This window comes from Mobula birostris, chromosome 22, assembly GCF_030028105.1.
Source record: "Mobula birostris isolate sMobBir1 chromosome 22, sMobBir1.hap1, whole genome shotgun sequence".
Classification (NCBI taxonomy): Eukaryota; Metazoa; Chordata; class Chondrichthyes; order Myliobatiformes; family Myliobatidae; genus Mobula; species Mobula birostris.
Genome location: NC_092391.1, coordinates 2,605,281 through 2,621,311, shown reverse-complemented (window position 1 = coordinate 2,621,311; position 16,031 = coordinate 2,605,281). Strand labels below are relative to the sequence as shown.

General features: G+C 46.0%; 1 protein-coding gene across 9 annotated transcripts in view; it reads right to left on the bottom strand.

Annotated features, from left to right (window-relative positions):
- rgs3a (regulator of G protein signaling 3a) overlaps positions 1–16,031 on the bottom strand; it is a 385,868-nt gene that overhangs the window by 74,972 nt on the left and 294,865 nt on the right. Inside the window, exon 1 of one of the 9 annotated variants that reach the window (XM_072240600.1) lies at positions 13,260–13,435. The exons of the other annotated variants lie outside the window; for them this stretch is intronic. The gene's annotated coding sequence lies outside the window, so the exon portion shown is untranslated. Of the gene's footprint in view, positions 1–13,259; positions 13,436–16,031 lie in introns of those variants that run through there. 9 annotated transcript variants of the gene reach the window in all.

Here is a 16,031-nt window from a genome sequence, read left to right as displayed (position 1 = left end):
CTCAGAGGGTTGCGGAAGTATGGAATGAGCTGCCAGCACATGTGGTCCACGCAAGCTCGATGTCAATGTTTATGAGAAGTTTGGATAGGTACATGGATAGTAGAGACATGGAGGGCTATGGTCTCGTTGCAGGGTGTTGGGACTAAGTGTACTTCTCCATGTGCCAGTGATACTAAACTTGATTCTGACTCTGACTGACAGGCAAGACAAAGAAATGTATCAATCTGAACCAAAAGGCTCAATTGCCATTGGAACATGATGTGATGTATTTGTAGCTGCATTACAAACATAGAAACATAGAAAATAGGTGCAGGAGTAGGCCATTCGGCCCTTCGAGCCTGCACCGCCATTCAGTATGATCATGGCCGATCATCCAACTCAGAACCCTCTACCAGCCTTCCCTCCATACCCCTGATCCCTTTAGCCACAAGGGCCATATCTAACTCCTTCTTAAATATAGCCAATGAACTGGCCTCAACTGTTTCCTGTGGCAGAGAATTCCACAGATTCACCACTCTCCGTGTGAAGTAGTTTTTCCTCATCTTGGTCCTAAAAGGCTTCCCCTTTATCCTCAAACTGTGACCCCTCGTTCTGGACTTCCCCAACATCGGGAACAATCTTCCTGCATCTAGCCTGTCCAATCCCTTTAGAATTTTATACATTTAAATAAGATCCCCCCTCAATCTTCTAAATTCCAGAGAGTATAAGCCCAGTCCATCAGTCTTTCATCATATGGAAGTCCTGCCATCCCAGGAATCAATCTGGTGAACCTTCCTTGTACCCCCTCTATGGCAAGAATGCCTTTCCTCAGATTAGGGGACCAAAACTGCACACAATACTCCAGGTGTGGTCTCACCAAGGCCTTGTACAACTGCAGTAGTACCTCCCTGCTCCTGTACTCGAATCCTCTTGCTATGAATGCCAGCATACCATTCGCCTTTTTCACCATCTGCTGTACCTGCATGCCCACTTTCAATGACTGGTGTATAATGACACCCAGGTCTCGTTGCACCTCCCCTTTTCCTAATCGGCCATGATTCAGATAATAATCTGTTTTCCTGTTTTTGCCACCAAAGTGGATAACCTCACATTTATCCACATTAAATTGCATCTGCAATGAATTTGCCCACTCACCTAACCTATCCAAGTCACCCTGCATCCTCCTCACAGCTAACATCTAAATTAGATTAGATCATCTTTATTTGCCACACGTACATCGAAATATGCAGTGATCAACACAATCCGAAGGTGTACTCCGGGCAGCCCACAAGTGTTGGCACACTTCTGGTGCCATCACAAGTTCAAGCTTAATTGTCATTTAACCATACACATGTATACAGCCAAATGAAACGATGTTCCTCTCGAGCCAAGGTGCAAAAATGTAGAACCAGCTGTCACTCACAGCACACAGCACATATAATTATGACAACAGAAAAGCATACAGATATAAAGAGCTATGTATTTAAAAAATAATATAGCCCAAGTCCCTGAGTGCTATGACCTGTAGGTTGATGGTGCATGGTTGTTATCTTGGAGCCATGTTTCTGCAAGAACAGCCCGCAGCAGTTCCTCATATCTTGCACGTCCAGCCGCAGCTGAATGCAACCCAGCCTGTCTTCCTGGGAGCAAACACTGGAGGGCAGCACTGACAGGACAGGCCAGCCTCCAACCCAGCATGGAGTCCTTCCCCAGCGGCCGCAACGTGCGATCCCCAAGGCCTGAGAGCCCGGTCCGTGCTACAACCTAGGCAACACATCTCCCCAACTGTCGCCCTCGCCAATGAGCTAATGAACCAGAATTGCACCAGAATCCATGTAGGCTTAGCACAGTCAAGCAGTCTAAAAGAGAAATAGACAACAAGCTACCCAAAACTGAAGCAACGCATCTCACCACTGCTCTGCGTCGGGTACCCGGAGTTGACGACATAGAAAACAACACAGAATTGATCTTGCTGCTGTTGATCAACTCCTAAGCATGGAGTTTGTACCATCAGTGGCACAGTAGTTAGTGTAACACTTTCAGTGCCGCAGACCAGGTTCAATACACACCAGTGTCTGAAAGGAGTTTGTATGTTCTCTCTGTGACCACGTGGTTTCCCTCTGGGTGCTCCAGTTTCCCCCAACATTCCAAAGATGTATGGATTGGGGTTAATGATTTGTGGGCATGCTGTGTTGGTGCCAGAAGGTGGTAACACTTGTGGGCTGCCCCCAGCACATTCTTGGACTGTCTTGGTCATTAACGCAAATGACACATTTCACTGTATGTTTCAATATACGTGTGACAAATAAATACAATCTGGAGTTGTACAGTAGAGAAAAGACTATTGAGCCCATTTGTGTTCCTGGCAACCAAAGTGTATGCTAAAGCAAGTCCCATCTCCCAGCAGCTGGCCCACATCCCTCTAAACTCTTGAAAAGTCTTACAGCTATTGGTGATCATTTCTAACTTTACAAAACTATTGAGAATATCCTGCAGTGCTATGGTGCTAAGTTCGGTCCCCTGGAACATTTTTAGACCTGAGTGCTGGAGTAATTTTAATTTCCAAATTGAATCCAAATTACCCACAGGCAGTGAGTACGATGGTTCTCAATCCCAATGCACAATTGTCCTATATTCGCAGGGTTAATCAAATGTTAAACTCTGCCTGAAACCACAAGCTAACCCAGCAGTATAAACTAATCTAGATGATTTAAATACCGACTGCAAATTCTATTATTACATTTCTTCTTAAATTAGACCAACTGCATTTAGATGAAGACTGGGGGCAGATACACAAAGCAAGACATATATATACAGAACTGTGCAAAAGTCTTAGGCACTTAGATATCACTCCACTTTGAGATGGTCTGGCTGAGGGGGTTCAAGCCTCTGCAGAACAGCAGTGGGGACAGTGCATCACCCTGGTATATTCCACATCTGATGGTCACTTGTGCTATTGGCTTTGGGTTAGCTTCTAGCATTGTCCTCCAATGACCCACTGAGTTCTTGATGAATGTCCTTAGTGTCTTGCTGGCTTTGTACAGAGACTGGTATTCCAGGATCCATGCGTGGGGCATTGAGGTATGTTTTCTGGTAGTTGATCCAGGCTGTGCTTGGGTTGGTTTGCCTGGTCTTGGAGTTTCGCATGACTGCTTTCTCTACCAGTAATCAGTGCTTGGAGTCTCTGGTTCCCTTATCAATCCCCCTCTGAGAAGGGCTCAGGAATTTACACATGTATTCCTTCAGCTTGGTGGTGATGATTCCTGACAGGAACTTCCATGTTGTCGACAGGCAGGTTATTGGCTGGTATTTTGACAGAGTTGCTGCCTTGTGAGGACCCTTCATTGTGAGTCCTATCCTTCCTTGAGTGAGCCAGTCGGGGAGGAAGCCTGCTTCAAGCAGTTGGTTCATTTGATCTGCCAGCCGGGTATGTATTGTTAGTTTCATCAGTCAGTAGGCGTTAATCACGTCAGGCCCTGGTGATGTCCAGTCCTTCATACTTGCTCCCTGTTGCTGGACATTACCTGCTGTGATGGTGTCTGGCTCTTCCCCTGGGGTATGGCAGAGGCTTACTTGTAGGTCTTTCAGCCACTGAGCACTGGTGATGTGTGATGCTTCTTTCTCCTGTATACTCTACCAGTACTCTTCAGTTGCTGTTTTGGTTGGTTCAGGTACTGGCATGTTGTTGTTCTGGAAATGTGCGAATACTTTTCCTGGTTCTGTAGAAAAGAGTGCATTTATTTGCTTGGCCTCTGAGTCCTTAATATGCCTCTGTAGTCTGGTAGCCAGAGTTGTTAACCGTTGCTTGACAGTTTCCAGGGCTTCGGCTATGGACATACCTCTGTACTTCCTTAGTAGCCGAGATGAGTCTGGTTTTCCCACCCTTCTGCAGCTCAGTGAGTCTGCTGACCTCCGTCCTTGTGGTTTTCATCTTGGCTTCCAAACATTGTCTCCAGGGGTGGATTATAACAGTACTCTCCACTGTATTTCATTTTGTAGCCCAGCATTTCTTCGGAGGACAACACCCAGAACTATCTGGGCCCCGCGGCACGAGGGGTCCAAGGTGCAGCCCAGCTGGGGTGTTGGGCTGGACCCCTCGTGCTTACATTACATCTGCCCACAAAACCTCTGATGAGAGTGACAAGAACAAGAGTCATGCCAGCTCGGCTGTTGCCCAGATTAACAAGGACCACGTCAATGGTTTGGGAACTGGGAACAACTGCATTGGGAATCCATTATACAATGGTATCATATAACAATTTTGCATGTTGACAGGGGTTCGTATAGATTATTCTAGTGGACAATACTTGAAAGAAACCTTGGTATCTTCAGTTATTGGAACTGACTCTATCATCAAGGCATTGTCTTGTCTGTAGCTGTGAAACATCAGAAGAAGACTTTCGGGTATCTCAAGGACATTTGTTAAATGTTGTAATATCAGTATCCAATCATTGTACTTCAATGAAATTGGATGAATTCAAAAAAGAGAGAAGAAGAATAGAGAAATTCTTATAAATCCATACTACTCCTTTTGTTATAAAGGTTTTCCAAAGCAGCTGACAAATTCACGAACAAAGAATTTAAATAGATCTCACGGAATTACAGGGGAGTTACTAGCATGGATGGAGCTTTGGCTGATCGGCAGAAAACAGAGAGTGGGAGTAAAGGGATCCTACTCTGGCTGGCTGCCAGTTACCAGTGGAGTTCCACAGGGGTCGATGTTGGGACCGCTGCTTTTTACGATGTGCGTCAATGAATTGAACTATGGTATTAATGGATTTGTGGCTAAATTTGCCAACGATACAAAGATAGGTGAAGGAGCAGATAGTGTTCAGGAAACAGAGAGCCTGCAGAGAGACTTAAGTAGTTTAGGGGAATGGGCAAAGAAGTGGCAAATGAAATACAATGTTGGAAAGTGTATGGTCATGCACTTTGGTGGAAGAAATAAACGGGTAGACTATTATTTAGATAGGGAGAGAATTCAAAATGCAGAGATGCAAAGGAATTTGGGAGTCCTTGTGCAAGATACCCTAAAGGTTTACCTCCAGGTTGAATCAGTGGTGAAGGCAGCATTCATTTCTAGAGGTATAGAATACAAGAGCGGGGATGCGATGTTGAGGCTCTATAAGGCATTGGTGAGACCACACCTGGAGTATTGTGTGCAGATTTAGGCTCCTTATTATAGAAAGGATATACTGACCTTGGACAGGGTTCAGAGAAGATTCACGAGAATGATTCCAGGAATGAAAAGATTACCAAAAGGAATGTCTGGCAGCTCTTGGTCTGTATTCCCTGGAGTTCAGGGGAATGAGGGGGATCTTATAGAAACATTCCAAATGTTAAAAGGCCTGAACAGATTAGAAATGGCAAAGTTATTTCCCATGGTAGGGGAGTCCAGGACAAGAGGGCACGACTTCAGGATTGAAGGACATCCATTTAGATTAGAGATGTGGAGAAATTACTTTACTCAGAGGGTGGTAAATCTGTGAAATTTGTTGCCTTGAGCGGCTGTGGAGGCCAAGTCATTGGGTGCATATAAGGCAGAGATAGATAGGTTCTTGATTAGCCAGGGCATCAAAGGGTATGGGGTGAAGGCAGGGGAGTGGGGATGACTGGAAGAATTGGATCAGCCCATGATTGAATGGCAGAGCAGACTCAATGGGCCAAATGACCTACTTCTGCTCCTATATCTCATGATCTTAAATATTTAATTAAACTGGCGAGAAATTGGCTACGGAACAAGCCATAAATGGACGAGACTGGATATATAGATAAACTAAACTTGACACTAGGACTTAAGATAACCGCAAAGTAATGTTGCAGCTCCATAAAGCCCTTGTTGGAATATTGTGTTCAGTTTCAGTCCCCTCTTTATAGGAAGGGTGTGGAAGCTTTAGAGAGGGTGCAGAGGAGATTTACCAGGATACTGCCTGGATTAGAGAGCGTGTCTTATGAAGATTGGCTGAGTGAGCTGGGGCTTTTCTCTTTGGAGCGAAGGAGGGTGAGAGGTGACTTGTTGGAGGTGTACAAGATAATAAGAGGTGTATGGAGGTATAGATCAAGTGGACAGCCAGAGACTTCTCCCAGGGTGGAAGTGGCCAATATGAGGGGACATAATTTAAGGTGATTGGAGGAAAGCATAGGAAGGATGTCAAGAGGTTCCGGCCCGAAAAGTCGACCGATCTTTTCCACGGATGCTGCCCGACCTGCTGAGTTCCTCCAGCGTGTTGTGAATGTCAAGAGGTAGATGTTTACACAGAGAGTGGTGGGTGCATGGGACACGTTGCCAGCGGTGGTTGTAGAGGCAGATACATTCGGCATATTTAAGAGACTCATAGATAGGCACATGGATAATAGAAAATGGGGGGCTCTGTAAGAGGGAAAGGTTAGACTGATGTTGGGGTAGGTTAAAGGGTTGGCACAACATCATGGACTGAAGGGCCACCTCTGTGCTGTTCTGTTCTATGTTCTAATGATCAGCTCCAATAAACCTCTCTAAATTTGTATATCTTGTAGAAGTCCTATTCTAAGAATGTTTCTTGTCTGAATTATTGCAACTCAGTATCAGATAATACGCTTGTATCATCAGACGGCTATTAATAACATATTGCGTGCCCTGATTAGGAAACATATTTTTCTCTGTCACTCACTGTTAAGTTGTGACCTATTTAGGATTCCGAGGCACATTTATCCGACCAGTAAAGAAAAACTGCTGTAAACCTGCAGCTTAAAAGGCCACTGAGATGAATTCCTCCGTGATAATGTCGTTCTAAATGTCAAGTACACACTTTAAAATATGAAAATCAATTGATGAGAACTATGCAAACATTACTTATCGGTTTAGAATACCCAATCTATATTGCAGAATAATAATCTAACCATATGTTTAATTTTTGAAATTAAGAACAAGCTCTTTTCTGGTTGCTGTTAAGGAATATGAAGAGTTACTGAAAACCAGTACAGCACAGGGGCAAAACAAGCTTTTTCCCTAAAGTTATTTTGTTCTGTCTCACAACACTAGCAACTCCGGTTCAATCTTGGAGAAAAATTAACTTCATTTCTCACGTGTACGTCAAAGCATCGATACGTAGAGTGAAATGCGTCATGTGTGTCAAAGACCAGTACAGTCCGAGGAAGTGCTGGGGGCAGCCCACTGGTGTCACAACACTTCGGGCACCAACATAACAACTGGACCTCGGATGCTCTCAGAGTGGACTTTAAGGTTTGCCCTGTAGCCATTTGGGTTTCTCCCAGGTCCTTCAGTTTCCTCCCACTTCTAAAGGATATGTGGTCTAGTAGGTTAAAGTGCCTCCATACATACCCTTATACAGCCTGAGTTTAGAATTGGGTGGCAGGAGAAACAAAGGGGGTTAGATGGACATGTGAAAGGGAAAAATAGACTTGGAGATAAATGGGGAAGGGGGAACTGGCTTAAACCAGGCCAAATGCTGGGATGGACTTGATGCTGAGGCTTTATTAGGCATTGGTCAGAATGCACTTGGAGTATTGTGAGCACTTTTGGGTCCCTTATCTAAGAAAAGATGAGCTGGCATTCGAGGGTCCAGAGGAGGTTCACAAGGATGGAAGTGTTAATGTACGAGGAGTGTTTGATGGCTCTGGGCCTGTGCTTGCTGGAGTTTAGAAGAATGGGGGGGGGGGGGGGGAATCTCATTGCAGCTTATCAAATATTGAAAAGTCTGGTTAAAGTGGATGTGGAGAGGATGTTTCCTATGGTGGGTGAGTCTAGGACCAGAGGGCACGGCCTCAGAATAGAAGGACATCCCTTTAGAACAGATATGAGAAAGAATTTCTTTAGCCAGAGGGTGGTGAATCTGTGAAATTCATTGCCAGGGATGGCTGTGGAGGCCAAGTCATTGAGTGTATTTAAAGTGGAAGTTGATAGGTTCTTGATTAGTAAGAGTGACAAAGGTGATGGGGAGAAGGCAGGAGAGTGGGGTTGAGAGGGACAGTAAATCATCCATGATGGAATGGTGGAGCAGACTCGATGGGCCGAATGGTCGAACCTTGTTCCTATATCTGTGGTTCCATGATGGGCCAAATCACCTTTAACGTCTTTAGGACAATATTAGAACAAATTGGGTCAGCAAATTTGCAGATGATACCAAGGGTTACAGCAAGAAGGCTTTTTCTACTGCGGTTTGGTGAGACTAAAAATACATGTCATGGGTTAACAGTGAAAGGTGAAATATTTAAGGGGAACCTGAGGGAGAACTTCTTCACTCAGAGGGTGGTGTGAGTGTGGAACGAGCTGCCAGCACAAGTGGTGAATGAGGCTTTGATTTTATGATTTAAGAGAAATTTTGGATAATTACATGGATGTGAGGGGTATGGAGGGCTATGGCCTGGGACTGGGTAGAACAACAGTGCAGCACAGACTAGGTGGGCCGAAGGGCCTGTTTCTGTGTTGTTGTGTCCTGTGGGCCTAAATCCAACTATGAAGTATTTATAACTCAGATTTCAAAATTAGTTCTGCCTTTTCCTTGATTATTTTGGTGGCAACTTTATTTTACTGATTAACATTGGATTTATCAACAGTCCATAAAATAATAATAACTCCTATGGATGGTCCCAAATCCAGATGCAAAAGGAGGAGGGTTGGACGTGGGGCTAGCAATCCCATCCCATAAAAACCCAGAGCTACAGAAACACCAACAGAAGCTCCAAAGACCCCATCCCCGGGAGAGGAAGGATCTCCGCCTTGAAGATGTCTGAAGCTGTGCAGTGAAAGTGGAAGCCACAGGGCTGGTCAACCTTCTATCGGCCCAGGACACGACTCTGGAGCGATGAACTTGAGAAAAAGAAGAAGATAGTAATTCTGTCTTGCACAGGTGAGTGTCAGTGAATGTAATGTTTTATTTCTTCACTACAGGCTGAGAGGAAAGAATGAGTAAAGCCGTGTTCCCGTTTTCCTGTTACTGTTTAATTGTGAAAATGCTGAATCTTTGAAACAATCAGACACGATACAAACGGATGCTCCATGCTGCCATGTTTGTGGAGTGAAATCGTTCCCTGTGGTTGTTGGATTAGAGATACAGTATGGAAAAAGCCCTTCTGGCCCAATGGCCCTCACCACCCGGCAACCCACCTATTTAACCCGAGCCTAATCTCAGGACAATTTACAATGACCAATTAACCTAGCAACCGGTGTGTCTTTGGACTGTGGGAGGAAGCTGGAGCGCCTGCAGGGAACACACACGTTCATGGGGAGGACGTACAAACTTCCTACAGAGGATGTCGGAATTGAACTCTGAACTCCCACGGCCCCAAGCTGTAATAACATTGCACTAACCGCCACACTACCGTGGCACCCACAATGCCAATGATACACTTGAACAGATAAGTGTTTCACTGGAGAGGGATGGTGAATTTTACCCTCTTTTTAACATTTTGCATAGGGTTGGGCGTGATAATTTAAAGCAGCATCCAGGCCGCGGCCCTTCTCACTGTTGCCGTCGGAAGGAGGTACAAGAGTCTTTGCTGTCACACCACCAGGTTTTGGTTCAGGAACGGTTACTATCCCTCAACCATCGGACTGTTGACTCAGAGCGGATAACTTCCCTCACCCCGACACTGAACTGTTCCCACAACCTATGGAGTCACTTTCGAGGACTCTTCACCTCATGTTCTCAGTAGTATTTATTTATTTATCTGTTTGTCTTCTTTCGTACATTGGTTGCTTGTCAGTCTCAGTGTTTAGATTTTCATTGATTCTATTCTATTTCTTTGCTCTACTGTGAATGCCTGCAAGAAAATTAATCTCAGGGTAGCATTTGATGACATATATGTACTTTCATATCTGTTTTGAACTTTGAACTTGATGTGGTCGTCATGAAGAGGCTTAACCATGAGAAGGCTTGAGGTTCCTCTACCATAAAGTCATCATGATTGTTCCATGTAATCACTTTCAGTATTTGAGATGTAAAGACCTGAGCTTCAAGTAGTTGAAGCAGCCAATTCGAACAAAATCCTGGACCCACACCATTGGCCACACACATTTTCTACTGAAGAGAAATTCTATTTAATGCATTTCTCCCAACTATTTTATTTGTAAGTACAGTGGAGTATGCTTAATTGGGACACATCAGGACCAATTAAGTGGCTTCCCCAATTAGCTGAAGTTTCATGGAAATAGTCAAAAAGGATATAAAAATGACAAACTATAAGACCATAAGACATAGGGGTCAAACTAGGCTACTTGGCCCGTTGAGTCGGATCTGCCATTCTATCATGGTATTGTTGTTTAACTGAGCAACAAATTCTATTTTTAATTGAAAGACAGAACAAATTCAAACATTACTTACAGTACTATAAAGCAGTGTATTAGTTCCTAATAGTTATTGACAGAGGAATTCATCCAGTGTACACTGCCGTGTTCTTTTGATTGACTGTAAGTGAACAAAATCAGCAGACACCTAGTGTAGAGAATGCTTTCGATGATTGCATCTTCCAAATCTCCACTTTCATTGTAACATGCAAGATGGTTGTTGATACTTCCAAATTCTTTGTAGGTCTTAATTTGTTGAAGTAGTGAAAAAATTTAATTTTCTTACCTGGCCATTTCTGGCATTTCTAAGCTTGAATGCTTGAAATTGCAGTGAGCTAAACAATTTGGAATTGTTTTACTGCTTATTTCTCACCAACTATCAGTGACAAAAACTACGTCTTATTGAAGACAAACACTCGCACCGATGCTATTTAGAAACTGCTTGCAAGGTGCAGTGTCTAACGGCCACATAATTGCACGCGACTGACACTAGTTAGAAACTGTATGGCAACAATCTCATGTTCCAAAAAAGCAGCATCGTGACCCAAATAAACACGGGGAATGCTGGCTGTTTTATCAGTTAGTTCTGTGCTTTAAGAATTGTTCCTAATAATCAGTTGTCCTGATTAACTGATTGTCCAATTAACCAGAATCCATAGTAATAGGTAAAATACAAATTCAATTTTTGGCTTAATCAGAGCTACGTAATTTGCACACTCTACGTGAATTGGTTTTGTACAAACTTTAGTTAATGAAATGGTTACTGTATCTGTTTCTGATTAAGGCCAGGAGTCAGAGGATAATGAATCTTTGAAATTCCCTACCCCACAGGGAAACTAAAATCATTCAAAGCAGAGATTGATAGATTTCTGGAAATGAGGAGAAATTAGCGTTCATGGGGAAAGTGCTGAAAAGATCACAAGACAGAATTAGGCCATTTGGCCCATCAGGTCTGCTCCACAATTCCATCATGGCTGATTTATTATCCCTCTTGACTTCATTCTCCTGCCTTCTCCCCATACCCTCTGATGACCTAACTAATGAGGAACCTTTACTGAGCGACAGTGGGGTGCTACAGTAGTGTAGCAGTTATTGCAATGCTTTACAATTCCTACTGTTGGCTGTATGTTCTCCCCATGACCACATGGGCTCCCCTGGGTGCTCTAGTTTCCACTCACATTACAGAGACACAAGGTTAATCGATCACGAGTCTAATTGGATAGTGCAGGCTCATTGGGCGGGTCGGGTCTGTTACCGTACTGTATCTCCAAATAAAACAAATAAAAAAATCTATCAACCGCTGCTTTAAATATCTACCCAATGACTCGGCCTCAGGAGCTGCCTCCAGAAAAATGGACCGGAGTTGGAAGACTGATTGTCTGCAGTTTTGAAGTGTTGCAAGACTGTAACGACAGGACAGGTGGCCGAATCCTGTTGCTAACGCCGATGTTCTTACACAGCATTTTACACTCACACATTGCACACCGCATTAACTGTGACAACGTTTCTAATCTTGTCTTTATTGCACATGTGGTTAAACTGTGTCAGTCTACTGCTATCAACTGAATAGATATGACTTCTCCATAAGGTCAGTGAAGGCAGTGATGGAAGCAACGTGCCACATATCCAACAAGCTGTTCACTTTTTTAGTCCTTGACAAATGAGGTCATAAGTATTTCATATTGCTACTGTTGCCACCACGAGTCGAAAATGGTGTCTCTCCTGCAATTCCAGAATATATGGTAGTTGTCGCTTGTCTCCGGAAACCTGTGTGGGAGAGTTAAAGCGGAAGGGTCATTGCACTGGGGCAGTTCCACTTGCTTGACCTCAGAAGTCTGGGTTTGGGTACGAGTAGTCGTCACAAACCGGGCACATCCTATGTTGCAGTGAATGACCATGACATCTTCTGTGCTTTGTCATGCCCTTCGCTCTCGTTGGAGCGTTAGAGAACCACACTGCTGGCCACTGGAGATCTCATCCACCCAGTCTGCTGGATCTGACTTCAGGCAGGTCCCATAGAAAATATGTAGCTTGGCAAAAAGTATATTTGTGCAAGATATATTTCAATAGAATCACTAGGTAAAGAACTACTGAGATGGCTGATGACCAACTTGCTTTTAGTTATCAGTAAGTATTACACACTGGCTGTCAGAGCAGCTAAACTCTTGATGAAAGAGCTGGATTTACATTTCCCTGAATTTTCTTCTTCCAAAAGATTAATTAGCAGCCTAACTTTATGAAAAACATTAATCCTCTCAGGTCACAATCGTCTATAAAGGATGCTGTGTCCCAACGGGGACCTCTAAGTCAATATAAACGTATTATCAAAGCATGTGTACATTCACATTTACCACCCGGAGATTCATCTTCTTGCAGGTATTTACAGGAGAATAAGGAAATGCAATAGAATTTACACAAATATATCGGCAAATAAAGACTGGCAAACAGCCAGCGTGCAGAAGAAGGCAAGCTGTGCAAGTCAAATAATACTGAACATGGGTTGGAAAGGATCCTGAAACTGAGTGTGTGGATTGTGGAAGCTGAAGTTTGAACGTGAGAGGGCATTGCCTCAACACTCCCGTTTCGTTCCTGAGGCTGGCCACCCTTCAGACTGAAAGAACTCAGCACAGCAAGCACAAAGGAGCTGACTGCTGAAAGCTGTAGGTAAGAAATCCTTCAAGCTAACATGAAGCAGGTATTTAGAGGTTACTGTAACGCAAATTGGACCGAACAAATAATTAGGAACAGCAAAAGTTAACATGTTTTTAATAATTAACATTTTCATGGTGATATAAGAACATGCTAAAGATCTGTGAGAGTAACGAGATTAAACCCAGGGAGCAAGCCACTGCTAAGTGGTTGGAGTAAATTCAGACTGTAGTACATTCACCACAATAACCCATTGGTCAGCTCTGGAGAACAATTACCAAATAGTTAATAAATTATAGATTGCAAGCACAACTCTGTAATGTTATTGATATATAGTAAAACATACCTTAAGAACAAGTGTCAGGGAAAGCAAGACTGCATTGAGCAGCCCTGGAAATTAAGCCACAAGAAGGTGATCCTTCACAAGATGTCCAGTCGCACACGGAACACTTCTCCAGTGCGAAATATTAACAACCCTCTGCTCTCGCACATGCTTGCAGATAAAAAGACCGAAGACAAGGACAGGAAGGGGAAGATAAGCAGCATACCTCCACACACACATCCAGCAATCAGCAGCAAGTCATTGCCGGTGGAGTCTGTCAGACTTCTCCTCGTTTATCAATGCGCATGCCAATGTGCTAAGCTCAGAGCGAGACACTCCTCATGTGTCCCATATGCTTAATATAAGTCCTGCCTGTATTCATTTCCCAAAAGGAATTACTTACTGCACTCACACACAAATTATGCAGCAATCAATATTCAACTGTCAGCAATTAAAATGCACTTATTATCAAATCGACACTCTTCTATTTTGTTCAGTAAGTAACGTAAACCATGAGGTCACAACAATGTAAATAACGCCCCAGGTTACGACGATACAAATATTTACAGCATCTCACTGTCATGTCAGTTAGTTCCAACATTCATCCATTTAGTTCAACCAGAACCCATTTATTTCAACTAAATAACCAAAAAAAGAGAGATTCGGCTGATGCTGGAAATCCAGAGCATCACACACAAAATGCTGGAGGAACTCAGCAGGTCGGACAGCATCTACAGAAAAGAATGAACAGTCAATGCTTCTTCCCCCTTCCTATCAAATCCTGATGAAGGGTCTTGGCCCTTTACTGAGTTCCTTCAGCATTTAGTTACTTCAACTTGATTGTACTTTAACCCAGAAAACACATCTTATACATTTGTCCAGTGACATCCCAGAGTAACTTCAAGGCAAGGTTAACATCACAGAGACAGAACCATCCATTTCAGACACAGACATAGGAATGAAGATTCAAGATTCAAGACTGTTTATTGTCAGTCTTCAGTATTCAAGTGTAAAAGATAACAAAATGATTGTTAATCCAGATTTACTGCAGCATAAAAAACACAATAAATATTATAAATAAACACAATAAAGCTTATATATATAGACTGATTGTATGTCCATAAAGAGATGGTCAGTGTCCATAAACTGACTGAGTGCACCTGAGCCAGAGATGTTACTGCGTGTACACCCCTCCCTCCACACCCTCCCCTCACCTCCCTCCACACCCTCCCCTCCCCTCCCTCCACAGCCTCCCCTCCCTTCCCTCTACACCCTCCCCACCCCTCCCTCCACACCTTCCCCTCCCCTCCCCTGCACATCCTCCCACCCCTCCCTCCACACCCTCCCCACTCCTCCCTCCACACCCTCTCCTCCCCTCCCCTGCACATCCTCCCACCCCCCCTCCACACCCTCTCCTGCACATCCTCCCCACCCCTCCCTCCCCTCCCTGCTCATCCTCTCCTCCCCTCCCTCCACACCCTCCCCTCCCCTGCTCATCCTCTCCTCCCCTCCCTCCACACCCTCCCCTCCCTTCCCTCCACACCCTCCTCTCCCCTCCCCCTGCTCATCCTCTCCCCCTCCCTTCCCTCCATACCCTCCCCTCCCCTGCACATCCTCCCCTCCCCTCCCTTCCCTCCACATCCTCCCCTCCACACCCTCCCCTCCCCTGCACATCCTCCCCTCCCCTCCCTCCACACCCTCCCCTCCCCTCCCCCTGCTCATCCTCTCCTCCCCTCCCTCCACACCCTCCCCTCCCCTGCACATCCTCCCCTCCCCTCCCTCCACACCCTCCCCTCCCCTCCCCTGCTCATCCTCTCCTCCCCTCCCTCCACACCCTCCCCTGCACATCATCCCCTCCCCTCCCTCCACACCCTCCCCTCCCTTCCCTCTACACCCTCCCCTCCCCTGCACATCCTCCCCACCCCTCCCTCCACACCCTCCCCTCCCCTGCACATCCTCACACCCCTCCCTCCACACCCTCCCCACCCCTCCCTCCCCTCCCCTGCTCATCCTCTCCTCCCCTCCCTCCACACCCTCCCCTCCCCGCTCATCCTCTCCTCCCCTCCCTCCACACCCTCCCCTCCCTTCCCTCCACACCCTCCTCTCCCCTCCCCCTGCTCATCCTCTCCTCCCCTGCCTTCCCTCCACACCCTCCCCTCCCCTGCACATCCTCCCCTCCCCTCCCCTGCTTATCCTCTCCTCCCCTCCCTCCACACCCTCCCCTCCCCTCCCCATCCTCCCCTCCCCTCCCTCCACACCCTCCCCTCCCCTCCCCTGCTCATCCTCTCCTCCCCTCCCTCCACACCCTCCCCTCCCCTGCACATCCTCCCACCCCTCCCTCCACACCCTCCCCACCCCTCCCTCCCCTCCCCTGCTCATCCTCTCCTCCCCTCCCTCCACACCCTCCCCTCCCCTGCACATCCTCTCCTCCCCTCCCTCCACACCCTCCCCACCCCTCCCTCCCCTCCCCTGCTCATCCTCTCCTCCCCTCCCTCCACACCCTCCCCTCCCCATCCTCTCCTCCTCTCCCTCCACACCCTCCCCACCCCTCCCTCCACACCCTCCCCACCCCTCCCTCCCCTCCCCTGCTCATCCTCTCCTCCCCTCCCTCCACACCCTCCCCTCCCCGCTCATCCTCTCCTCCCCTCCCTCCACACCCTCCCCTCCCTTCCCTCCACACCCTCCTCTCCCCTCCCCCTGCTCATCCTCTCCTCCCCTGCCTTCCCTCCACACCCTCCCCTCCCCTGCACATCCTCCCCTCCCCTCCCCTGCTTATCCTCTCCTCCCCTCCCTCCA